General features: G+C 51.3%; 1 long non-coding RNA gene across 1 annotated transcript; it reads left to right on the top strand.

Annotated features, from left to right (window-relative positions):
- Window positions 1-205: 205 nt before the first annotated feature.
- On the top strand, window positions 206-6,810 carry LOC103633117 (uncharacterized). Its single transcript, XR_002263735.3, has 9 exons — window positions 206-414; window positions 581-654; window positions 737-805; window positions 933-2,432; window positions 2,685-2,912; window positions 3,091-3,233; window positions 5,529-5,643; window positions 6,284-6,508; window positions 6,617-6,810. It is a non-coding gene; the product is annotated as an uncharacterized lncRNA (long non-coding RNA).
- The last annotated feature ends 20,604 nt before the right edge of the window (window positions 6,811-27,414 follow it).

Raw genomic sequence — 27,414 nt, 5'->3', positions numbered from 1 at the left:
AGCAGTCATCTTTTTAATTTTTATTAGATGTAGCAGATCACTTTTGCATGGTTGCACAAATATGATTGATTGCAGGGGACATGTTTCAATCTATGAATTCAACAACGAGTGAGCTTATATTACTTTATTAGCCAGTTATAATTACTGAGTTAAAATTTAGCATGGGGTAAATACAAGATGAATATACGTGAACAAGGCATGATTGTGGCAGAAATAACTATGCCTGAACCTTAAATTGTCATATGATTTTTGATGTCTTTGGGGAATTTGTTCTGAAAAAAATATAGTTGTCCCCCTCGTGTATTTTCTTGACAGAGAAAAACAGATGAGCAGCGGATCTGGAGAACAAGCAAAAACAGGATATCATGGAGTTGAGGAATCGACTCACTGAATTGAAGAGAAAAACTGCCGTAGGTAGGTCACTCCCTTTCACACTAATAGATTTTGTGTGGTTGCCAGGGGGTTAGTGTCATGGTGAATTGGTGATGCCATATGTCAACATCTTCCACGCTGATAAATTTTGTTAGTTGTTGCTGGTGGGGTTAGTGATGCTGATATCTTCTTATTGCTGTTTTTGCAGACAAGACAGAGGTCGAGCAGGCATCGAGTGATCTTAAGGCAAAAACTGTGCCATTGAATTTGGCTCTTGTCACGGTAAGCATATCTCAGTTTTCATCTAGAGCAAATTCAATGGGTATCTTGCTAACCCTGCATATGCCTTGTTTGTTGTTATCAGCTAAAAAAGAGACGAGCTGATGCAGTGGCCATGCACACCAATGCCATGAAAGTTGCTCAGATGAATCTCGTAAGTCTTAATATGGCCCCCTTTCCTTGTTTAGTACACATAGTAGTGTAACCTGAATCATCCATCAGCTGTGTTCTGTGTTCGTGTGTATTCTCGTGCAATTGAAAATATTTGTTCTTTGTGGCAGATGGCAACCACCTCAGATTGTATGAAAATGCAATCAAAATCTGTAAAGCAACTTTGCAGATTGTTCCCAATGCGACGAGTAAGTTTCTACATGCATATATACTCTTGTGAAGTTGTGATCCAGGGTTGACGTCCTCACCTGTCAAGATTCAACTTAGATCATATTTGGAGAATGTTGTTTGGGATAGTTTGCGACAGTTTTCCATGTTAACGTCATAAGTTAATTGTATTATATCACTACTACTCATTGTTTTTAGCAGGCGTAACGGGATTTTAAAAGGTCAAACTTCATAAATTTTGACCAACAATTAGTCAAACCATAGGGATGCTTAATGAAGGTCTTAACTCTTTGCCGATTTGCAATTAATGGTGTCTCTCCAAATCCCTGTAAAGTGTCGCAGTCTGTGTTTAATGAAGGTTCTTTGTGTTCTGCAGCGGGGGTGAATCATCTTCATATGCTCTTTCTTCCTGAGTTATTTGTTTTTCTTGGGATTGGCTGTCTTATCTTTCCTGGTGTGTGAGTTCTGAGTTGTAACTGTGAGGCAGTTAGGCCTTAGGGCATGCATAAGAACACCCTTTTTCTTCTTCATTAATGAAATGATATACATGGTTTCCTGCATGTTCACCAAAAAAACTTATGGGTGTTTAATGTATAAAAGTTATATGAATAGATTTGTGTTTCACACTGTTAGTATGACATTGATTTTGTATCAGCTGAAGATATTTTAGTGGTCAAAGTATCCCTCTAAAGACTTTCTCAAATCCTAATACACTTACTAAATACAAACAGTGGGAGTGCCTAAAATGAGGGTGTGTCTTTAATTATCTTTTGATATTCTTTAATCTTTACTACTATTAAGGCTGTAAGGGGTAGGCTGCCTCCTTGTGTTCTGCCTTTTCTTCATTTCCTGTTTTGCCCTCCTGCCCGCGCACCTCACCTGCCCGCGTCACCTCCTCCCCTGTCCTCCGCGCGCGTTGGGCGGGCAGCCAACTCCCCCACCAAAGCCTAATCACTCCGGCGCCGTGCCGCGCCGCGCGGACCTGCCTCGATCCGCTCCAGCGGCCGCCCGCCGAGGCGACTGTGCGGTGGTTGCGCTTGCGCTTTCACGCGCAGGTCTCCGTGGGTCTCTACGCGCAGCAGGACCCGTCCACGGCGGCGAGGCGCGGGCTTCAAGGCGGGCGCAGGCGGAGGGGCAGAATTGCTCGGGCGATGACACGGAGGCTCGCGGCCACGGCTTCGCATCCGAGGCCGTGAATGGGAGTGGCGGAGCGCTGCGGGCGGCGGCTGCGTACATGGAGGCTGGGGCACCGCCCCTGATTTGGATGATTTTGGATCTGGTTCTCACGTGCATCTGAGCTTGTGGGAGAACGATCAGAATGTTTTTATGGGGTCAAGTAAAGATAACTTTCATGGAATGTCAAAAACTGGAGAACAGTTCCTTGCTGGAGTGTATCATCACCTTCCGTCAATATTGGCATTTACCGCTCCTCACCCAAACAGGTAATGTTTTCTATTAACGCTTCTAATTATGTCATGTAATTCAACTGAAAATCTTGGTAACTTAATACATTGTTTGTTTCTCACATAAGCTGCAAGATTTTTACAAGATGTCAATTCATATGTCCCTATAATCTAGAGAGCTTAATTTGCTACTTCTCTGACAAAATGCCAGGATACTGATGAAACCATTTGAACAGTATGTTATGTGCTCCCTATTTAATGATCAGATTCACTTGATTTTTTTTTGTATAGCTACGACCGGATTCAGCCAGATACTTGGAGTGGAGCTTATCTATGCTGGGGGAAAGAGAACAAGGAGGCTCCATTAAGAACCGCATGCCCACCTGGTGTGCCTCTTGATTTAGTCAGCAACTTCGAGATCAAATCCTTCGATGGTTGCGCAAATCCGCACTTGGGTCTTGCTGCTATCGTAGCTGCTGGCATCGATGGGCTAAGAAGACACCTTACCTGAGCCAATTGGTATGAATTCCTTTATGCCAGGCCTTTCCTTTTGGTTATTGTTTCCAAAATTTATGCCTTGCTGGTAATATTTGGAAACAATCCTAACAACCAGATAAGTGATAAGCGCTCGGTACTGAATGAATAAACATCATTACCACAGTATGCAAGTATCTTATGTGATTCGTGTTCTTTGTAGAATCAAACCCTTCTGATCACTCTTCAAAACTGAAAAGGCTACCGCAGAACCTGCAGGAATCTGTAGAATCACTTTCTGCAGATAAGGTTTTGCATGAGTTAATTGGTGATAAACTTGTCACAACTGCTATAGTTATACGGAAGGTCAGCATTCTTTAATTTTCTTTTTTTAGCATGTTTAATCTCTTTTTTTATCGTTTTAGTTTTAAATATTCTGTACGAAAATATTTTGTTCCAACGGTTAACTTCGGATTCTCATATCCTGTGACTGAACTTTTGTCTTTTGATACCCAGTGTTTCTCTTATCAAATAATAAAGGTTCTTTAATTTTTTAAAATGAGAAATGCTAGGTGTCTTCACCATGGTATTAAGGTATCAAAGAAAATGAGAGAGATAGGAGATAGACGAATCTCTAGGACCATTGAATGAAGACGTTAATATAACAGTATATACAAAGATACAGAGATACATGTTGCTTAAGCATGATACTAAGTCTTCTACGTGGTGATTGGTGGTTGATTAAATGCAAGTGTGGGTAAATATTATATACTCAGATAATGTTTGATCTAACCCGTAAATATTGTTGTTCAAATATCTACCTCGAGAGGGTGTTAGGAGAGAGGTACAATCATGTACCGGGTTGACACAACCGAAAAAGTTTAAGGACTAGAATTATATTTTACTCATCAAATTAACCATGGTTTACTATATGGCAACTAAGACAATTTAATAAGCTAAGAGCATCTCCAATAGTTATGTAAATTTAGCACCTTAAATTATAGATTTAAAAAGTTGCTAAAACATTTTAAGGAGTAGAAAAATGTGTGTGCTCCAACAGTTCTCTATTTATTGGTTGCTAATTTTTAAAATTGTATATATCAACAAAAAAGTGAGCATGCTTTTTATTTTTAATTGAGCTAGCGCATCAACAACCTTCCATAATGTCTTGGAAGGTCGAAGTTGTCAATAAAAGACCAGAAGGTTGCGACGACGGCATATAGACAACACATGGCACTGGAGATAGATTTGTGGTCAATGGGACGATGGGACGACACAAAAAGGTTCCTGAAATATGGTTTTTTGCGATGGATTTAGAACCTACATTGATTTGCGGAATTGCTCGGGCGATGACACGGAGGCTCGCGGCCGCAGCGTCGCGTCCGAGGCCGTGAATGGGAGTGGCGGGGCGCTGCAGGCGGCGGTTGCGTACATGGAGGCCGGGGCACCACCCCGCGGCTGGCGCAAGGGGGTGCTCTGACTCGTCAGCATCGAGGTGAGCCCACTGCCTTCGATCCGGTACGGGTTTGGCGGGCGGGCGGTGGGAGCTGAGTACAGATTCGGGCGGAGTGGTCGGGAAAGTTCGGGGGGGCTCAGCATGCTCTCAGCGGATTCGGTATAGGCTGATGCGAGCGTCGTGTTTGGAGGTTGATTTGGGAGATTTGGCTTCCCTGCTACGCGTAGGGTTTTACTCTTTCTCTGCGCACTTTTGGGGCAACAAATATTTGTCTGTCTCTCGGAGCTATTTTTGGATGCTTGGGGCGCGACCAAATTTAGGTACACCTAGGGTTTTATCATTTATATGTGGATTGTTTGACGTTTGCTCTCTCCTTCGTGAACATTTGGCCTTCTTATAAACTATGTAATAATAATATTGTACTGTTACTAGGGTTTTATCCTCCTATATAAGAAGTTCAAATGGATAAATAATAAAGGCAGTGAGTTCAATCACCTTTAGAAGATCAATGTTTACTTTGCTGGTATGATACTCTTGTTGAGTAGTTTATTGAATATGTGTGAATAGATAAGGTTGTTTTTAGTTAACAAAGGAGGCCACATTTCATATGTAGTCTCGGCATAACCTACTTGGAGCTTTTGCGCTTGCATGATTTTTATGTTAATGCTAGCTATTATCATCTTTGGTTATTTTTCTTTTTTAATTATACTTCTCTGATAGATGGATGTGTTCTTTCTTCATAATTTACACCAATTGAGAATGAAAATTATAGTGAAGATTTTGATCTCAAGCAAGCATTTAAAAAAACAGGACTTAACATACCTCATCCAACCTCTGCTATACCAAATCAGTTTGGCTTATAAAACCTTGATTGTATATCAAACTGTTCTCTACTGGTTTCTTTATCACCTTCAACAATAGTGGGAACAACAGACTCATGGTCACTGATAGCAAATGATTCATGAGAAGGACAATAGGGAGTAGATTCTGAAGATTGAACGGGTATATCAAGGTCCCCTGGTAACATATTCTTTATTCCACTGTCCTCTGGTTCTTTAGATGTCAAATTTTCATGGGATTCTTTGGACATAGCTTCACTGCCATTAACAACACCATTTGTAATTGCATATTCTACAAAAAATATTTTAGTTTTCTCGCCACTACAATGCTAAATATTAATTAATACTTGAAAATTTGATATGCAGGTGGCTGAGGGACCCAGGAGTTGTGGGGCGTCAAAGATAATCGGCATGGAATTTAGTAGTTTATAACAGTGCCTGAAGGAGCTAGGATTTATGAATCATTCTCCACCACCTTGAGGTACTATTTAGAAGCAAGGTCAGGTGATTGCTGCCTTATATCAGTTGAACCTACAAGAATGTTCTTTCCTTATTTCTTTTCTATGTAATTCCGTGGATGATAGAAAACAATGTATTTAAGTGTTAGTATCACAGTTAGGTATATTTCAAGGTGCCCGTAGACTGTATTTAGCTGAACATATCAGATGGGTCCTAATACTTGCATTGAAGTTATTGGGCACTCAGTTGCATGGTGTAATCTGTTCTAGCTGTTAATATTTAAAGGGAGAACTTCCTTTTGTGATTAATACTTTGATTTGATAATGTTTGACTGTGCCTTGGATTACTGTACATCGTTCCTTCTGTTGGTGGGGGTAAGGTAGCCTAAAACTGCAATGATAGTTATCATTTTGAGTTACACCATACTTAGCAACTATTTATATATCGAGTTATCTTCTCGCTGGTGCTAAGTAACAAATGTTTGATCTCATCATTTTTCTTGTTTTAACTAAACCACCCTAAATTCCAGTTATTAAACTTTGACTCGGTAAGTTCACCCTAACTTGTAAAAGTTATTAGAGTTGTGTGTGCTTTCATTGAACTCTCTCCTTTTTTACGCCAACTAAACTATATCTCTTTTGATTCTGTATTTGGTTTGCAAGGTTTGGTTGACATGAACAAACCTCCTGAAATGATATCTGGCAATATGAAGGTAGGTAGGTGGATTACTAGGGATTGTCTCAAAGTGCCTATTTGACGGGTCACATCAAACTGTCGTTGATGCTTATGTTTTTATGCAACCATGTGTGTGTATTCTGAATTGTTTGTGAGGTTTTCATGGATGGTACATCCCCGAAATAATTGTAGCAGAAGGAAGCAGATTTATAGTAAGCCATATCACAATCCTATGTCAATTGTTCTTGTTTTTTCCTGCCATCATATGGGGAATGAAACAAATTGTGAGTAGGTCTTACCTAATTCTTATTTTCTGGCAGGGTCAGCAAACTCGTTTGAAAGAAAAAGACCTAGAAAGGGAACTCTTGGCCAAGCTTTTGGTGTACTTGTGCACAGCTCAAGAGCACTTGCTGAGCCAGAGGCAGCTACTCCAGGGGTATGGTCCATATATTTTGTACATAACCGAACTTTTTTCAATAGTTGGTGACTTGGTTCCAATGTTCTGTTTTCAATAGCCTATTGACCAATGTTCTGTTTTCCCAGAAAGGAATTTCATTTTCCTATTACTTCCATGCTTATGCATTTCTATAGGGAGTTCTAGAAAGCTTCCCTGTTAGCATATTTTTGGATGAAACTCCCCCCCTAAAATACAGTGTACAACTTGTTGATTGTCAGATACAAAGATATCAATTGCATTTTGACAGAGCTTCTATTTCATCTTCCCATAAATATTGAGGACATCATTTGTAACTGATGTCAGAGGGACCCTGACAGTGGACAGTTGATTGCAATGTTTGTATGTAGTTGATTTTCCAGGCCTCTGTTTTATGTCACCTTTCTAAGTATTCAAGTGGAACTTGCGAAGTGATCATAATCTCATTGCAGTCCACTTACTGTGGTGCTATTATATATCTTCATCAAAGAAACTTTTGTAGTAACGCAGGCTGTAAAATAACAGTGTACCCCAGTGACAGGTGGCTTCGATCCCCTTTTATCAGCATCACATTTGATATTTCCAAACTTGTACTTATTTGCATCAGCATCATTAAGCTATTTCCCCATTCAATAATTTAGGTCTTAGGATAGGATGCATTTGAACTAATAGATGCATTTCTTTCTTCATTGTCTTGCTTTGTGCACCTATAAAGAAATTTGCTGCTGCGCACCTGTCAGGGACCATAATTAGGGGTACCCTCAAGACTCCTAAATCTCAGCTGGTAACCCCCATCAGCACAAAGCTGCAAAGGCCTGATGGGTGCGACTAAGTCAAGGATCGGTCCATTCGAGGGACACGATCACGCCTCGCCCGAGCCCAGCCTCGGGCAAGGGCAACCGACCCCGGAGGATCTACGTCTTGCCCGAGGCCCCCCTCCAGCAACGGACACACCTTCGGCTCGCCCGAGGCCCAGTCTTCACCAAGAAGCAACCTAGGCCAAATCGCCACGCCAACCGACCAAACTGCAGGGGAATTTAATGCAAAGGTGGCCTAACACCTTTATCCTGACACACGTACTCCAGTCGACACAGCCGAAGTGACCGCAGTCACTTCGCCGCTCCACTGACCGGTCTGACAAGAGGACAGCGCCGCCTGCGCCGCACCGACTGCTGAGCCGCTCGACAGAGTGAGGCTGACAGCAGCCAAGTCCGGACCTAGGAGCCATGGGAAACTCCGCTTCACCCGACCCTAGGGCTCGGACTTGGGCTCAGCCCCGGAAGACGACGAACTCCGCTCCGCCCGACCCCAGGGCTCGGACTTGGGCTCAACCTCGGAAGACGGCGAACTCCGCTCCGCCTGACCCCAGGGCTCGGACTCGGGCTCAGCCCCGGAAGATGGCGAACTCCGCTCCGCCCGACCCCAGGGCTCGGACTCGGGCTCAGCCCCGGAAGACGACGAACTCCGCTCCGCCCGACCCTAGGGCTCGGACTTGGGCTCAGCCCCGGAAGACGACGAACTCCGCCTCGCTCGACCCTAGGGCTCGGACTCAGGCTCAGCCCCGAAGGACGATGAACTCCGCTTTGCCCGACCCCAGGGCTCGGACTCAGCCCTGGCATCCGCTGACGGTCTCCGCCTCGTCCGACCCGGGGGCTCAGACTCGACCTCGACTTTGGAAGACAGACTCGACCTCGGAGGAGCCTCCACCTCGCCCAACCTAGGGCACGGACCGACCACGTCAACAGGAGGCGCCATCATTACCCTGCCCCAAGCTGACTCAGGCTACGGGGAACAAGATCGGCGTCCCATCTGGCTCACTCCGCCAGACAAGTAATGATGGCGCCCCGCACGCTCTATGACGATGGTGGCTCCCAGCCCCCTTACGGAAGCAAGAGGACGTCAGTAAGGACTCGACAGCCCCGACAGCTGTCCTTCCGCCAGGCTCCAGCGCTCCTCCGACGGCCACGACACCACACGAACCGGGTGCCAAAACCTCTCTGGCTGCCACGATGGCATGTACTTAGGACGCTAGCTCTCCTTCGCTAGACACGTTAGCACACTGCTACACCCCCCATTGTACACCTGGATCCTTTCCTTGCGCCTATAAAAGGAAGGACCAGGGCCCTCTTACAGAGGGTTGGCCGCGCGGGGAAGGACGGGACGGCGCTCGCGTGAGCCCGCTCGCTCCCTCCCGCGTGGACGCTTGTAACCCCCTACTGCAAGCGCACCCGACCTGGGCGCGGGACAAACACGAAGGCCGCGGGATTCCACCTCTCACGCCCGTCTCCCTCTGGCTGCCTCCCCCTTCGCGCTCCGTCTCGCGTCGACCCATCTGGGCTGGGGCACGCGGCGATAATTTTCTCGTCGGTCCAGGGACCCCCGGGTTCGAAACGCCGACAGTTGGCGCGCCAGGTAGGGGCCTGCTGCGTGTTGACGAACAGCTTCCCGTCAAGCTCCAGATGGGCAGTCTCCAGCAACCTTTCTAGCCCGGGACGGTGCTCCGTTTCGGGAGTCTTGAGTTCATGTCCCTCAACGGCAGCTACGACATGATACTCCTTCCCCCGCCGCGCGACAGCGACAATGGCGGCCGACATCCCGCCCGCCGGCGGCGGAATCGACGATGTCTTCCGCGCGTGGTGGAAGTACAACAATCGAGCTCGCCCCGTCCCCTCCCCCGCCGACGGAGGAGGAGGCGGGGCAACTGAGAGCACCTAGAGGGGGGGTGAATAGGTGATCCTATAAAACTTTAAACTTAAGCCACAAAAACTTGGTTAGGCGTTAGCACAATAATCGCCAAGTGGCTAGAGAGGAGTCTCAACAAAACACAATAACCACAAGAGATCAATCACAGAGATGGCACAGTGGTTTATCCCGTGGTTCGGCCAAGACCAACGCTTGCCTACTCCACGTTGTGGCGTCCCAATGGACGAGGGTTGCAATCAACCCCTCTCAAGCGGTCCAAAGACCCACTTGAATACCACGGTGTTTTGCTTGCTTTACTTTATCCCGTTTGCGAGGAATCTCCACACTTTGGAGCCTCTCGCCCTTACACTTGAAATTCACAAAGAAGCACGGAGTAAGGGAGGGATTAGCAACTCACACAAGACTCAAAGATCACAGCAAATACCCACACACACGACCCAGACTTAAGCTCAAAAGACTAGCACACTAGAACGGAGCTCAAATCACTAGAATGTTGAACAAGTGCGCAGGAATGGAGTGTGAGTGATCAAGAGTGCTCAAGGAATGCTTGGTGTCCTCCTCCATGCGCCTAGGGGTCCCTTTTATAGCCCCAAGGCAGCTAGGAGCCGTTGAGTGCATTCCAGGAAGGCAATTCTTGCCTTCTGTCGCCTGGCGCACCGGACAGTCCGGTGCACACCGGACACTGTCCGGTGCGGATTTCTTTCCTTCTCTGGCGAAGCCGACCGTTGGCGCCTGGGAGCCATTGGCGCACCGGACACTGTCCGGTGCACACCGGACAGTCCGGTGCCCCCTCCCGACCGTTGGCTCGGCCACGTGTCTTGCGCAGATCGTGCAGCCGACCGTTGGCCCGGCCGACCGTTGGCTCACCGGACAGTCCGGTGCACACCGGACAGTTCGATGAATTATAGCCGTACGCCGCCGATGAAATCCCGAGAGCAGCGAGTTCGCACGAGCCAGCTTGGCGCACCGAACACTGTCCGGTGCACCACCGGACAGTCCGGTGCACCCAGACTGAGCAGACTTTGACTGAACAAAGCTCTCTCTCTAATTTGATTTCTCCTGTTTCCAGCACTTAGACACAATACATTAGTCTCTAAAACAATGTACTAAGTCTGAGAAACATACCTTTATACTTGATTTGTACTTTGTCCATCATTTGACACTTAGGCACTTGTGTTGGACACTAAATCACCAAAACACTTAGAAATAGCCCAAGGGCACATTTCCCTTTCAATCTCCCCCTTTTTGGTGATTTATGCCAACACAACATAAAGCAAGTAGAACAAGTACAAAAACAATTCAAATAAGAACTCAAATTTGTTTTGAATCAAATTTGACATATATGGATCATTCTTTGCCACCACTTGGTTTGTTTTTGCAAATCAACCTCAAATTTCTATCTCTAAGTCAAACACACTTGTAGAGACATAGAGAGAGTTGTTCCAATAGAAATTGATCAAAGATTTCAAAAACTCCCCCTTTTTCCCATGATTAAGCCTTCTCCCCACAAGAGACCAACTTTTGGCAAAAGAGACAACAAGAGAATTTTGACAAATCAAAAGGCTCTATTCTACTATTTTCAAAATTTCTCAAGTGGTAGCTGATCCATTTATTGCTTTGGCCTTTATTTTCTCCTCCTTTGGCATCAAGCACCAAAACGGGATTAATCTTGGCCCTTAAACCCCATTGCCTCACCAAAATCTTCAAATAAGAGTACAAAGGCAATAAGGTCATAAAGATGAACTTGGAATAAGTTACCCTCTCATCGGAGTGCAGTGGAAGTCTTGCATGGTCCAAGTCCACATTTTCCCTTTCAATCCTCCTTCGAGACTAAATCAAGCAAACTCAAGCACATGGTTAGTCTCAAAGGGTAAAATTGTAACACATCTCCCCCTAAATATGTGCACCACTTTGCAACGGACTTGTGAGGTCCGGGGAGTGTTTGTACAACTTGAGCACCATAAATAAGCAACAAAATGCATAAGGAACATGATCAAAGGCATAAACACAAGTATGCTATAATTCAATCCAGGTTCCGCGAATCTAAGACATTTAGCTCACTACGCAACCTGCAAAAGGTCTTCTCATCTAGAGGTTTGGTAAAGATATCGGCTAGCTGGTTCTCGGTGCTAACATGAAACACTTCGATATCTCCCTTTTGCTGGTGGTCTCTCAAAAAGTGATGTCGGATGTCTATGTGCTTTGTGCGGCTATGTTCAACAGGATTATCCACCATGCGGATAGCACTCTCATTGTCACATAGGAGTGGGACTTTGCTCAGATTGTAGCCAAAGTCCCTGAGGGTTTGCCTCATCCAGAGTAGTTGCGCGCAACACTGTCCTGCGGCAACGTACTCGGCCTCAGCGGTGGATAGGGCAACGGAGGTTTGTTCCTTAGAACTCCATGACACCAGGGACCTTCCTAAGAATTGGCACGTCCCCGATGTACTTTTCCTATCGACCTTACATCTAGCATAGTCGGAGTCTGAATATCCAATCAAGTCGAAGGTAGACCCCTTTGGATACCAGATCCCGAAACAAGGCGTAGCGACTAAATATCTAAGAATTCGTTTCACCGCCACTACGTGACAATCCCTTGGATCGGATTGAAATCTAGCACACATGCATACGCTAAGCATAATATCCGGTCTACTAGCACATAAATAAAGTAAAGACCCTATCATTGACCGGTATGCCTTTTGATCCACGGACTTACCTCCTTTGTTGAGGTCGGTGTGTCCGTCGGTTCCCATTGGAGTCTTTGCGGGCTTGGCGTCCTTCATCCCAAACCTCTTTATCAAATCTTGTGTGTACTTCGTTTGGGAGATGAAGGTTCCATCCTTGAGTTGCCTCACTTGGAACCCAAGGAAGTAGCTTAACTCGCCCATCATCGACATCTCGAATTTCTGAGTCATCACCCTGCTAAACTCTTCACAAGACTTTTGGTTAGTAGAGCCAAATATTATGTCATCGACATAAATTTGGCACACAAAAAGATCACCATCACAGGTCTTAGTAAAAAGAGTGGGATCGGCTTTCCCAACCTTGAAAGCATTAGCAATTAAAAAGTCTCTAAGGCATTCATACCATGCTCTTGGGGCTTGCTTAAGTCCATAGAGCGCCTTAGAGAGCTTACACACGTAGTCGGGGTACCGTTCATCCTCGAAGCCAGGAGGTTGCTCCACGTACACCTCCTCCTTGATTGGCCCATTGAGGAAAGCGCTCTTCACATCCATTTGGAACAACCTAAAAGAATGGTGAGCGGCATATGCTAGCAAGATACGAATGGACTCTAGCCTAGCCACAGGAGCAAAAGTCTCCTCAAAGTACAAACCTGCGACTTGGGCATAACCTTTTGCCACAAGTCGAGCCTTGTTCCTTGTCACCACTCCATGATCGTCTTGTTTGTTGCGGAACACCCACTTGGTTCCCACAACATTTTGCTTAGGACGAGGCACCAGTGTCCAAACTTCATTCCTCTTGAAGTTGTTGAGCTCCTCTTGCATGGCCAACACCCAGTCCGGATCTAGCAAGGCCTCCTCTACCCTGAAAGGCTCAATAGAAGAGACAAAGGAGTAATGCTCACAAAAATTAACTAATCGAGACCGAGTAGTTACTCCCTTGCTTATGTCACCCAAAATTTGGTCGATGGGATGATCCCTTTGAATCGTTGCTCGAACTTGGGTTGGAGGTGCCGGTTGTGCTTCTTCCTCCATCACATGATCATCTTGTGCTCCCCCTTGACATACGCTTCCTCTTGATGAACCTGTTCATCGCCTTGAGTTGGGGGATGCACCATTGTCGAGGAAGAAGGTTGATCTTGCTCCTTTTGTTCCTGTGGTCGTACATCACCAATCGCCTGGTTCGTATAGCGCCCGTCGGAACATCTTCTTCCTCTACATCATCAAGATCAACAACTTGCTCTCGTGGAGAGCCATTAGTCTCATCAAATACAACGTCGCTAGAGACTTCAACCAAACTCAATGATTTGTTGAAGACCCTATACGCCTTTGTATTTGAATCATAACCTAACAAAACCCCTTCTACAGCTTTGGGAGCAAACTTAAAATTTCTACCCTTCTTCACTAGAATGTAGCATTTGCTCCCAAATACATGAAAGTAAGATACATTGGGTTTGTTACCGGTTAGTAGCTCATACGACGTCTTCTTGAGGAGGCGATGAAGGTAGACCCTATTGATGGCGTGGCAAGCCGTGTTCACGGCTTCCGACCAAAAACGCTCGGGGGTCTTGAACTCTCCAAGCATCGTCCTCGCCATGTCTATAAGCATCCTGTTCTTCCTCTCTACCACACCATTTTGCTGTGGTGTGTAGGGAGCGGAGAACTCGTGCTTGATCCCTTCCTCCTCAAGGTACTCCTCCACTTGAAGGTTCTTGAACTCGGACCCATTGTCGCTCCTAATCTTCTTCACCTTGAGCTCAAACTCGTTTTGAGCTCTCCTTAGAAAGCGCTTGAGGATCCCTTGGGTTTCAGACTTATCCTGCAAAAAGAACACCCAAGTGAAGCGGGAAAAGTCATCAACAATAACTAAACCATACTTACTTCCTCCTATGCTTAGATAGGCGACGGGTCCGAAGAGGTCCATATGTAGCAGCTCCAGGGGTCTTGATGTGGTCATCACATTCTTGCTGTGATGTGCTCCTCCCACTTGTTTACCTGCTTGACAAGCTGCACAAGGTCTATCTTTTTCGAATTGCACGTTAGTTAAACCTATCACGTGTTCTCCCTTTAGAAGCTTGTGAAGGTTCTTCATCCCCACATGTGCTAAGCGGCGATGCCACAGCCAGCCCATGCTAGTCTTAGCAATTAAGCATGCATCTAGACCGGCCTCTTCTTTTGCAAAATCAACTAAGTAAAGTTTGTCGTCTAGTACACCCTTAAAAGCTAGTGAACCATCACACCTTCTAAAGACGGACACATCTACATTAGTGAATAGACAATTATATCCCATATTGCATAATTGACTAACAGATAACAAATTATATCCAAGAGACTCAACTAAAAACACATTAGATATAGAGTGCTCGGATGAAATAGCAATTTTACCTAACCCTTTTACCTTGCCTTGATTCCCATCACCGAATATTATTGAATCTTGGGAATCCTTGTTTTTGACGTAGGAGGTGAACATCTTCTTCTCCCCCGTCATATGGTTTGTGCATCCGCTGTCGATAATCCAGCTTGAACCCCCGGATGCATAAACCTGCAAGGCAAATTTAGGCTTGGGTCTTAGGTACCCAACTCATGTTGGGTCCTACAAGGTTAGCACAAATATCCTTAGGGACCCAAATGCAAGTTTTGTCTCCCTTGCATTTTGCCCCTAATTTTCTAGCAACTATCTTCCTATCCTTTCTACAAATAGCAAAGGAAGCATTTAAAGCATGATATATTGTAGAGGGTTCATTAACTTTCCTAGGAACATTAACAACATTTCTCCTAGGCATATGAACAACGTATCTCTTAGACATATCTCTACCATGCATATAGGAAGAACTAGAAGCAAACATGGCATGAGAGTCAAAAGCATTATAAGCATTGCAACTCCTATAAGACTGTCTTCTATCATGGTACATAAAAGCATGGTTCTTTTTAGCACTACTAGCCATAGGGGCCTTCCCTTTCTCCTTGGCGGGGATGGGAGCCTTATGGCTTGTTAAGTTCTTGGCTTCTCTCTTGAAGCCAAGTCCATCCTTAATTGAGGGGTGTCTACCAATAGTGTAGGCATCCCTTGCAAATTTTAACTTATCAAATTCGCTTTTGCTAGTCTTAAGTTGGGCATTAAGACTAGCTACTTCATCACTTAATTTTGCAATAGAAGCTATGTGTTCACTACAAGCATCAATGTCAAAATCTTTACACCTATTGCAAATCATAACATGTTCTACACAAGAGTTAGATTTACTAGCTATCTCTAACTTAGCATTCAAACCATCATTTATGCTCCTTAAGCTAGAAATTGTCTCATGGCAAGAAGATAGTTCACAAGAAAGCATTTCATTTCTTTTAACTTCTAAAGCATGAGATTTTTGTGCCTCTACAAATTTGTCATGCTCTTCATATAAAAGGTCCTCTTGTTTTTCTAAAAGTCTATTCTTATCATTCAAAGCATCAATCAATTCATTTATTTTATCCACCTTGGTTCTATCTAGACCCTTGAATAAACATGAATAATCTATTTCATCATCATCACTAGGTTGATCCTCACTTGAAGAAGCATAAGTACTAGTGTTACGAGCGCTTACTTTCTTTTCCCTCGCCATGAGGCAAGTGTGATGCTCGTTGGGGAAGAGGGATGACTTGTTGAAGGCAGTGGCGGCGAGTCCTTCGTTGTCGAAGTCGGACGACGAACAATCCGAGTCCCACTCCTTGCCAAGATGTGCCTCGCCTTTTGCCTTCTTATAGTTCTTTTTCTTCTCCCTCTTGTTCCCTTGTTCCTGGTCACTGTCATTGTCGGGACAGTTAGCAATAAAATGACCAACCTTACCACATTTGAAGCATGAGCGCTTCCCCTTTGTCTTGGTCTTGCTTGGTTGTCCCTTGCGACCCTTTAGCGTCGTCTTGAAGCGCTTGATGATGAGGGCCATCTCTTCATCATTGAGCCCGGCCGCCTCAACTTGCGCCACCTTGCTAGGTAGCGCCTCCTTGCTCCTTGTTGCCTTGAGAGCAATGGGTTGAGGCTCATGGATTGGACCGTTCAACGCGTCGTCCACGTATCTAGCCTCCTTGATCATCATCCGCCCGCTTACGAACTTCCCAAGAACTTGTTCGGGCGACATCTTTGTGTACCTAGAATTTACACAGATATTGTTCACAAGATGTGGATCAAGAACAGTAAAAGACCTTAGCAATAGGCGAACGACGTCGTGGTCCGTCCATCGCGTGCTTCCGTAGCTTCTTATCTTGTTGATGAGGGTCTTGAGCCGGTTATATGTTTGGGTTGGCTCCTCTCCCCTTATCATTGCAAATCTTCCAAGCTCTCCCTCCACCAATTCCATCTTGGTGAGCATGGTGACATCGTTCCCCTCATGTGAAATCCTGAGGGTGTCCTAGATCTGCTTGGCATTGTCCAAGCCGCTCACCTTATTGTATTCGTCCCTGCACATGAAGCTAGAAGAACAGTAGTAGCTTGTGCATTTTTGTGAATTTGCTCGTTAATGAACATAGGACTATCCGAGCTATCAATTTTCATTCCACTCTCTACAATCTCCCATATGCTTGGATGGAGAGAGAACAAGTGACTACGCATTTTGTGACTCCAAAATCCGTAGTCCTCCCCATCAAAGTGTGGGGGTTTGCCAAGAGGAATGGAAAGCAAATGTGTATTTGAGCTATGCGGAATACGAGAATAATTGAAAGAAAAGTTTGAATTAACCGTCTTTCGTTTGTCGTAGTCGTTGTTGTCGTTGTCCTTTTGGGAAGAAGAGGACTCATCGCTGTCGTCGTAGTAGACGATCTCCTTGACGCGCCTTGTCTTCTTCTTCCCATCTCTTCGTTTGTGGCCCGAGCCCGAGTCGGTAGGCTTGTCATCCTTCGGCTCGTTGACGAAGGACTCCTCCTTATCGTTGATCACGATTCCCTTCCCCTTAGGATCCATCTCTTCGGGCGGTTAGTCCCTTTCTTGAAGAGAACGGCTCTGATACCAATTGAGAGCACCTAGAGGGGGGGTGAATAGGTGATCCTATAAAACTTTAAACTTAAGCCACAAAAACTTGGTTAGGCGTTAGCACAATAATCGCCAAGTGGCTAGAGATGAGTCTCAACAAAACACAATAACCACAAGAGATCAATCACAGAGATGGCACAGTGGTTTATCCCGTGGTTCGGCCAAGACCAACGCTTGCCTACTCCACGTTGTGGCGTCCCAATGGACGAGGGTTGCAATCAACCCCTCTCAAGCGGTCCAAAGACCCACTTGAATACCACGGTGTTTTGCTTGCTTTACTTTATCCCGTTTGCGAGGAATCTCCACACTTTGGAGCCTCTCGCCCTTACACTTGAAATTCACAAAGAAGCACGGAGTAAGGGAGGGATTAGCAACTCACACAAGACTCAAAGATCACAGCAAATACCCACACACACGACCCAGACTTAAGCTCAAAAGACTAGCACACTAGAACGGAGCTCAAATCACTAGAATGTTGAACAAGTGCGCAGGAATGGAGTGTGAGTGATCAAGAGTGCTCAAGGAATGCTTGGTGTCCTCCTCCATGCGCCTAGGGGTCCCTTTTATAGCCCCAAGGCAGCTAGGAGCCGTTGAGTGCATTCCAGGAAGGCAATTCTTGCCTTCTGTCGCCTGGCGCACCGGACAGTCCGGTGCACACCGGACACTGTCCGGTGCGGATTTCTTTCCTTCTCTGGCGAAGCCGACCGTTGGCGCCTGGGAGCCGTTGGCGCACCGGACACTGTCCGATGCACACCGGACAGTCCGGTGCCCCCTCCCGACTGTTGGCTCGGCCACGTGTCTTGCGCAGATCGCGCAGCCGACCGTTGGTCCGGCCGACCGTTGGCTCACCGGACAGTCCGGTGCACACCGGACAGTCCGGTGAATTATAGCCGTACGCCGCCGATGAAATCCCGAGAGCAGCGAGTTCGCACGAGCCAGCCTGGCGCACCGGACACTGTCTGGTGCACCACCGGACAGTCCGGTGCACCCAGACTGAGCAGACTTTGACTGAACAAAGCTCTCTCTCTCCAATTTGATTTCTCCTGTTTCCAGCACTTAGACACAATACATTAGTCTCTAAAACAATGTACTAAGTCTGAGAAACATACCTTTATACTTGATTTGTACTTTGTCCATCATTTGACACTTAGGCACTTGTGTTGGACACTAAATCACCAAAACACTTAGAAATGGCCCAAGGGCACATTTCCCTTTCAGCAACCAAGGCCAAGCAGGAGGCGGCACCTCGTCGGCTGTCGAGCGAGTCGACGGCGCCGACGCCCCAACGGGGGGCACATCGGGCATCAACCTCGCGTCTGAGACGAAGACGAGCGCCGTCTCCCCGCAACACGCCAACCCCAAGCAAACGGACGACGCCAGCACACTCGCGAAGGACTTGCTGGGCGTCACCCTCGCACCTGAGACGACGGTGCAGTCAGTCCTAGACGTGACTTCGTCACTGCCCGTCGACCAAGAGGTACCAATCGATTCCCATCTCACGCCTTTTGGATTCAGCCTCGACCCGCCAAACGACTTCGCTTTGGTGGACGCCCTCGTAGAGGCGGGTCCACACCCTCTGGGGTATCGTATGCGGTCACCCTGGGACCGGCTGACGGCCGTCTCGACCTACGGGCCCTTGGGGTTCGAGGAAGATGACGAGCCCGACTTCTGTTGGGATTTCTCCGGACTTGGTAACCCCAGTGCCATGCGGGACTTTATGACCGTGTGCGACTACTGCCTTTCCGACTGTTCTGACGGCAGTCGCAGCCTCGGCGACAAGGACTGTGGCCCAAGTCGTGAATGATTCCACGTCGATCTAGGGGGTCCCTCCGAAGGCAACCATCTTGGTATGCCGGAGAACGGTGATCTCCCTAGGCATGTGCCTCGCGTTGACATCCTACGGGAGCTAGCTTTGGTCCCCGTTCCGGCGGGGGGTCATGACCCACAGCTCGAGCAAATCCGCGGGGTGCAGGCCAGGCTCGACGAGGGAGCAGGAACACTTGAGCCGATCCGCCGGGACATCGGGCAGGAATGGGCGGGCCAGCCTCCGGCCGGAGAAGTACGTCACCTACCCCAGGGTATCCAGCACCGCATCGCCGACGATGTCAGGGTAAGGCCGCCACCGACTTCCAGTGGAGTCGGCCAGAACCTGGCTGCAGCGGCAATGCTTCTCCGCGCGATGCCGGAGCCGTCAACCACCGAGGGGCGGCGTATCCAGGGAGAGCTCAAGAATCTCCTGGAGGACACCGCGGTCCGACGGGCCGAAAGCTCTGCCTCCCGAAGGCAGGGGTACCCCTCGGAACATCGCCTCGCGACTTCCCGATTCATGCGGGAAGCCTCGGCCCACACCGGGCGCACGCGCAACACAGCGCCTGCGGCCCCAGGTCGCCTCGGCAACGAGCACCACCACCGCAATCGTCGGGCCCACCTCGACGAGAGGGTGCGCCGAGGCTACCACCCCAGGCGTGGGGGGCGCTACGACAGCGGGGAGGATCGGAGTCCCTCGCCCGAACCACCCGGTCCGCAGGCTTTCAGCCGCGCCATACGACGGGCGCCGTTCCCGACCCGGTTCCGAACCCCGACTACTATCACAAAGTACTCGGGGGAGACGAGACCGGAACTGTGGCTCGCGGACTACCGGCTGGCTTGCCAACTGGGTGGAACGGACGATGACAACCTCATCATCTACAACCTCCCCCTGTTCCTCTCCGACACCGCTCGCGCCTGGTTGGAGCACCTGCCTCCGGGGCAGATCTCCAACTGGGACGACCTGGTCCAAGCCTTCGCCGGCAATTTCCAAGGCACGTACGTGCACCCTGGGAACTCCTGGGATCTCCGAAGCTGCCGACAACAGCCGGGAGAGTCTCTCCGGGACTACATCCGACGATTCTCGAAGCAGTGCACCGAGCTGCCCAACATAACCGATTCAGATGTCATCGGCGTGTTCCTCGCCGGCACCACCTGCCGTGACCTGGTGAGCAAGCTGGGTCGCAAGACCCCCACCAGGGCGAGCGAGCTGATGGACATCGCCACCAAGTTCGCCTCTGGCCAGGAGGCGGTTGAGGCCATCTTCCGGAAGGACAAGCAGCCTCAGGGTTGCCCACCGGAAGATGTCCCCGAGGCGTCAACTCAGCGCGGCGCCAAGAAGAAAGGCAAGAAAAAGTCGCAAGCGAAGCACGACGCCGCCGACGCGGATCTTGTCGCCGCCGCCGAGTACAAGAACCCTTGGAAACCCCCCGGAGGTGCCAACCTCTTCGACAAGATGCTCAAGGAGCCATGCCCCTATCATCAGGGGCCCGTCAAGCACACCCTTGAGGAGTGCGCCATGCTTCGGCGCCACTTTCACAAGGCTGGGCCACCCGCGGAGGGTGGCAGGGCTCGAGACGATGATAAGAAGGAAGATCACCAGGCAGGAGAGTTCCCCGAGGTCCGTGACTGCTTGATGATCTACGGTGGGCAAGCGGCGAACGCCTCGGCTCGACACCGCAAGCAAGAGCGTCGGGAGGTCTGTTTGGTAAAGGTGGCGGCGCCAGTCTACCTAGACTGGTCCGACAAGCCCATCACCTTCGACCAAGCCTACCACCCCGACCGCGTGCCGAGCCCGGGAAAATACCCGCTCGTTGCCGACCCCGTCATCGGCGACGTCAGGCTCACCAAGGTCCTCATGGACGGAGGCAACAGCCTCAACATCATCTACGCCGAGACCCTCGGGCTCCTGCGTGTTGATCTATCCTCGGTCCGGGCAGGCGTTGCGCCTTTCCACGGGATCATCCCCGGGAAGCGCGTCCAGCCCCTCGGACAACTCGATCTTCCCGTCTGCTTTGGGACACCCTCCAACTTCCGAAGGGAGACCCTCAAGTTCGAGGTGGTCGGGTTCCGAGGAACCTACCACGCAGTACTGGGGAGGCCATGCTACGAGAAGTTCATGGCCATCCCCAACTACACCTACCTCAAGCTCAAGATGTCGGGCCCCAACGGGGTCATCACCATCGGCCCCACGTACCGACACGCGTTCGAATGCGACGTGGAGTGCGTGGAGTACGCCGAGGCCCTCGCCGAATCCAAGGCCCTCGTCGCCGACCTGGAGAGCCTCTCTAAGGAGGTGCCAGACGTGAAACGCCACGCCGGCAACTTCGAGCCAGCGGAGACGGTTAAGTCTGTCCCCCTCGACCCCAGCAGCGACGCCTCCAAGCAGATCCGGATCGGCTCCGAGCTCGATCCCAAATAGGAAGCAGTGTTCGTCGACTTTCTCCGTGCAAACACTGACATTTTCGCGTGGAGTCCCTCGGACATGCCCGGCATACCGAGGGATGTCGCCGAGCACTCGCTGGATATCCGAGCTGGGGCCCGACCCGTGAAGCAGCCTCTGCGCCGGTTCGACGAAGAAAAGCGCAGAGCCATAGGCGAGGAGATCCACAAGCTAATGGCGGCAGGGTTCATCAAAGAGGTATTCCATCCCGAATGGCTTGCCAACCCTGTGCTCGTGAGAAAGAAAGGAGGGAAATGGCGGATGTGTGTAGACTACACTGGTCTAAACAAAGCATGTCCGAAAGTTCCCTACCCTCTGCCTCGCATCGACCAAATCGTGGATTCCACTGCTGGGTGCGAAACCCTGTCTTTCCTCGATGCCTACTCAGGGTATCACCAAATTAGGATGAAAGAGTCCGACCAGCTCGCGACTTCTTTCATCACACCTTTCGGCATGTACTGCTATGTCACCATGCCGTTTGGTTTGAGGAATGCGGGTGCGACGTACCAACGGTGCATGAACCATGTGTTCGGCGAACACATTGGCCGAACGGTCGAGGCTTACGTCGATGACATCGTAGTCAAGACGAGGAAAGCCTCTGACCTCCTTTCCGACCTTGAAGTGACATTCCGATGTCTCAAGGCGAAAGGCGTGAAGCTCAATCCCGAAAAGTGTGTCTTCGGGGTCCCCCGAGGCATGCTCTTGGGGTTCATCGTCTCCGAGCGGGGCATCGAGGCCAACCCGGAGAAGATCACAGCCATCACCAGCATGGGGCCCATCAAGGACTTGAAAGGCATACAGAGAGTCATGGGATGCCTTGCGGCTCTGAGCCGCTTCATCTCGCGCCTCGGCGAAAGAGGCCTGCCTCTGTACCGCCTCTTAAGGAAGGCCGAGTGCTTCACTTGGACCCCTGAAGCCGAGGAAGCCCTCGGGAACCTGAAGGCGCTCCTCACGAACGCGCCCATCTTGGTGCCTCCCGCTGCCGGAGAAGCCCTCTTGATCTATGTCGCCGCGACCACTCAGGTGGTTAGCGCCACGATTGTGGTTGAGAGACAAGAAGAGGGGCATACATAGCCTGTCCAGAGGCCAGTCTACTTCATCAGTGAAGTACTGTTCGAGACCAAGATCCGCTACCCACAAATTTAGAAGCTGTTGTACGCAGTGATCCTGACGCGGCGGAAGTTGCGACACTACTTCGAGTCTCATCCGGTAACTGTGGTGTCATCCTTCCCCCTAGGGGAGATCATCCAGTGCCGAGAGGCCTCGGGTAGAATTGCAAAGTGGGCGGTGGAAATCATGGGCGAAACGATCTCGTTCGCCCCTTGGAAGGCCATCAAGTCCCAGGTCTTGGCGGACTTCGTGGCTGAATGGGTCGACACCCATCTCCCAACAACTCCGATACAGCCGGAACTCTAGACCATGTTCTTCAATGGATCGCTGATGAAGACAGGAGCGGGCGCAGGCCTGCTCTTCATCTCGCCCCTCGGGAAGCACCTGCGCTACGTGCTACGCCTCCACTTCCCGACATCCAACAATGTGGCCAAGTACGAGGCTCTGGTCAACGGGTTGCGCATCGCCATTGAGCTAGGGGTCCGATGCCTCGACGCTCGCGGTGACTCGCAGCTCGTTATCGACCAAGTCATGAAGAACTCCCACTGCCGCGACCCGATGATGGAAGCCTACTGCGGTGAGGTTCGGCGCCTGGAAGACAAGTTCTACGGGCTCGAACTCAACCACATCGCCCGACGCTACAACGAGACTGTGGACGAGCTGGCTAAAATAGCCTCGGGGCGAACAACGGTTCCCCCGGACGTCTTCTCCCGAGACCTGCACCGACCCTCCGTCAAGATCGACGACACGCCCGAGCCCGAGGCACCCTCGGCCCAGTCCGAGGCACCCTCGGCTCGGTCCGAGGCACCCTCGGCTCGGCCCGAGGTACCCTCGGCCCCCGAGGGCGAGGCACTGCGCGTCGAGGAGGAGCGGAGCGGGGTCACGCCTGATCGAAACTGGCAGACCCCGTACCTGCAATATCTCCACCGAGGAGAGCTACCCCTCGACCAAGCCGAAGCTCGGCGGTTGGCGCGGCGCGCCAAGTCGTTCGTCTTGCTGGGAGACGGGAAGGAGCTCTACCACCGCAGCCCCTCAGGCATCCTCCAGCGATGCATTTCCATCGCCGAAGGTCAGGAGCTCCTACAAGAGATACACTCGGGGGCTTGTGGCCATCACGCAGCACCTCGAGCCCTTGTTGGAAACGCCTTCCGACAAGGTTTCTACTGGCCGACGGTGGTGGCCGACGCCACTAGAATTGTCCGCACCTGCGGAGGGTGTCAGTTCTACGCAAGGCAGACCCACCTGCCTGCTCAGGCCCTGCAGACGATACCCATCACCTGGCCTTTTACTATGTGGGGTCTGGACCTTGTCGGCCCTTTGCAGAAGGCACCCGGGGGCTACACGCACCTGTTGGTCGCCATCGACGAATTCTCCAAGTGGATCGAGGTCCGACCCCTAAACAACATCAGGTCTGAACATGCGGTGGCGTTCTTCACCAACATCATCCATCGCTTTAGGGTCTCGAACTCCATCATCACCGACAACGGCACCCAGTTCACCGGCGGAAAGTTCATGGACTTCTGCGAGGATCACCACATCCGGGTGGACTGGGCTGCCGTGGCTCACCCCATGACGAATGGGCAGGTAGAGCGTGCCAACGGCATGATTCTACAAGGACTCAAGCCTCGGATCTACAACGACCTCAACAAGTTCGGCAAGCGATGGATGAAGGAACTCCCCTCGGTGGTCTGGAGTCTAAGGACAACGCCGAGTCGAGCCACGGGCTTCACACCGTTCTCTCTAGTCCATGGGGTCGAGGCCATCTTGCCCACAGACTTAGAATACGGTTCCCCAAGGACGAGGGCCTACGCCGACCAAAGCAATCAAGCTAATCGAAAAGACTCACTGGACTAGCTGGAAGAGGCTCGGGACATGGCCTCACTACACTCGGCGCGGTACCAGCAGTCCCTGCGACGCTACCACGCCCGAGGGGTTCGGTCCCGAGACCTCTAGGTGGGCGACCTGGTGCTTCGGCTGCGACAAGACGCCCGAGGGCGGCATAAGCTCACGCCTCCCTGGGAGGGCCGTTCGTCATCGCCAAAGTTCTGAAGCCCGGAACGTACAAGCTGGCCAACAGTCAAGGCGAGGTCTATAGCAACGCTTGGAACATCCAACAGCTACGTCGCTTCTACCCGTAAGATGCTTTCAAGTCGTTCGTATGCCTCGTTCCCACGCAAAGTTTAGTTATCAAGGAAGGGTCAGCCTTGCCTCGACAAAGCCCGACCCTCCCTCGGGGGCTAAAAGGGGGGAACCCCCTCTGCGCCAAAATTTTCAATCAAAAAGGCTCCCGCGTTCCCCCGGCTATGTCGGTAGCAGGACCCCAGAAGCGAACGCGGGTGCATGTAAGTGGCAAGGCTGACCGAGCCGAGGGACTCCTACGCCTCTGGGTTACGGATACCTCACTCGTCACCTACCACGAAAAATGACTCTTACTTGGGCAAGCCACCCTGCTACTGACGAACGGGGCCGGACACGCAAAATGAAAGGAAAAGGGGCACGACTTTATACTACAATAACAAGGTGTTCGGGCCTCAGCAGCCGCAAAAGACACACGTGCATTCAAAGGAAACTGCTCCGGCAGAGTTAGGCGTCGCCCGGGGAAGGAGCCGCGCCTTCGGCTTCGTCCCCACCTTCGGCGAAGTCCACCCCGGCTTCGGACGACGGCGCAGGCGGGAGGATCTCTGCCTCGAAGGTGGTCGCCAGCACTGCGCTCGGGCCCACGGCGGCCGCGTAGAGCCTCTGGACTTCAGCCAGGGCGGCTTCATCTTCGTCAGGAAGGCAATACCCCTCGCTGACCCGCTCCAGATCCACGACGTAGTGGGAAGCAAGCACGGCGAAGGCCCGCCTGATGCCGTGGTGTAGCGCCTCGCGGAGTCTGCCGCGCACGTGGTCACCCAAGGCCTACAGGCGACTTTGAGGGGAGCTTCCTGAGGGGACGTCGCCGAAGCCAAAGACCCGGCAGAAGTCCGAGATGGCCTCGGACATGGCCGCGTGGTCGGCCTCCCTCTGCTCGGCCGCCTCGGCAAGCGCCCTGGTGGACTCATCAAGGGCAGACTCGAGCTCTGCGAACGGCCAGAGCGCGAGGCCTCAAACACAAGAGGAGGAAACAAGCTGGAACGAAAACCAAAAACAGCCAGGACATACCTCCGGCTCGGGCACGCTGCTCCGAGGCTGCGGCTTGGGCTACGGCTAGGTCTGCCGCAAGGGCTCCGGCCTGGCTTTCAGCCTCAGCAGCCCGGCCCCGAGATTGATCTCGCTCATCGACGACCTGGTCGAACTCTGACTGTTGTCGTTGCGCCTCTGCGCGTGCTGCCGCTGCCTCTGCTCTCAGATCGGCGCAGAGCAACCGAAGGTCCGTCACCTCGGCGCCCTGCTGGGAGAGGCGCGCGGTAGCCCCGGCGAGCGAGGTCCTCAGGGATCGCAGCGAGCCCCAGACATTGACCTCGTGGCGGATGAACGACGACTTGGCGGCGCTCAGATCCGTCAGATCCTGAGGGAAGGAAGCGGGGCGTCACAAAGGACGCCTTGATCACAAAAAAAGGTATGCCTGAAATCATTACCTGGAGGATCTTGGGGACGTCTCTGCAAAAGACCTCCAAGGATGACCGGAGCGACCCCATCGTTGCTTCGGCACACTCGTGGAGCTCGTCCCAAGACTGCTCCTCCCGCTCATCGTCAAGAACGAAGAAGGGATCCGAAGCCTCACGGGTCCGAAACCGGAGCAACTGGCGCCGCCCCTCGGAGCTCCGCCGCGCAGGGACAAGGCTGCCGCTCGGCGGGACGGGCCGCGTTTCCACGCCCCCCCTCCTCCGAGGCACCAAGCGCCGACGCCTCGGCCATCTCAGCGTCGGCGGCGACAGGTCACTCCCCGACCGGGACGGCAGCGGCTTCGGCAGCAGCTGGCGCCAGCACCGGCGGCATGTCTGGTGGGCCCGAGGCCACATCCACGCCAGCCGCCTCCCCCAGCGCGACGGCCACCTCGACAAAAGAGCCGGCCTCGGGAACTCGCTCCACGGCGACTGGCGCCGCCTGAGCCCCCCGCTGTGGGGCGCCTTGCGAGAAGGTCAGCTGAACGGCGAGGCCCGGCGCGGCACCGGCTGCGGAAGCCGACGCCGTCTTAAGGACTTTCCGGGGAGCCAGATCGGTCAGGCCATGGCTTCGCTTGCTGAGGAGGAAAGGAAAGTCACGGTCGGGACATACAAATGAGGAGCCAGGACGAAGACGTTCTAAGGTACTTACCCGCTCCGGGCCATGATCAACCGAGCCTGAGGAGAGGTTTCTCGGATCTCGACCCCTGAAGGTACCGCCGAGGTCCGCCTCGCCGCCAGCTTCGGTACCATCCTCGCCTTGGGCACCATGGACGCCCGAGAGACGGACTGCCCAGGCGCTGCCACGGCGACCTGAGGGTCGCTCTCCTGCGCTGTTGGCGTGGGCAACGGCTCCCGGGGAACAGGCGCTTCGGCCTGACTCCCCGGGGTCACCTCAACTTCCCCAGCCGAGGGGTCGAGTACCCCCTCGGTCTGCCCCCGCTCTCCGGGCCGGGACCTCGGCGTCCCGACCCCGGGAACTGACGGCGCCAGCCCGCTCGGGGGCTGGCTTGGCGACTCCTGGCCTAGCCTCAAACCCGGGCTGAGGCCAAGGCGGGCAGCCATGTCATCATCCTCGTCATCGTCTTCATCATCCTCGTCGTCGTCAGGCGTTTCCGGCGACGGCTCCCTCGGGAGTCCATCCCTCTCCTGCCGGCGATGGAGCTTTTCCAAGGCGTCTCGGGCCCGCGCCCGCTCGCGGGCCCGAGCCTTCTTCGCGTCCTTTTTCTTCTTCTTCTCCTCCGCGGCAACCCGCCGCGCCGCTCGGTCCACCGTGTCCTCCGGGACCCGTGGCCGGGAAGGCTTGTGACACCCTACCTCCTGGAGACAGATGAAAAGTCTCGACCGTAAGGAC

Source organism: Zea mays, chromosome 7, assembly GCF_902167145.1.
Source record: "Zea mays cultivar B73 chromosome 7, Zm-B73-REFERENCE-NAM-5.0, whole genome shotgun sequence".
Lineage (NCBI taxonomy): Eukaryota > Viridiplantae > Streptophyta > Magnoliopsida > Poales > Poaceae > Zea > Zea mays.
Note: the sequence above shows the minus strand (reverse complement) of the source record. Positions and strands in the feature narration are given on the sequence as shown.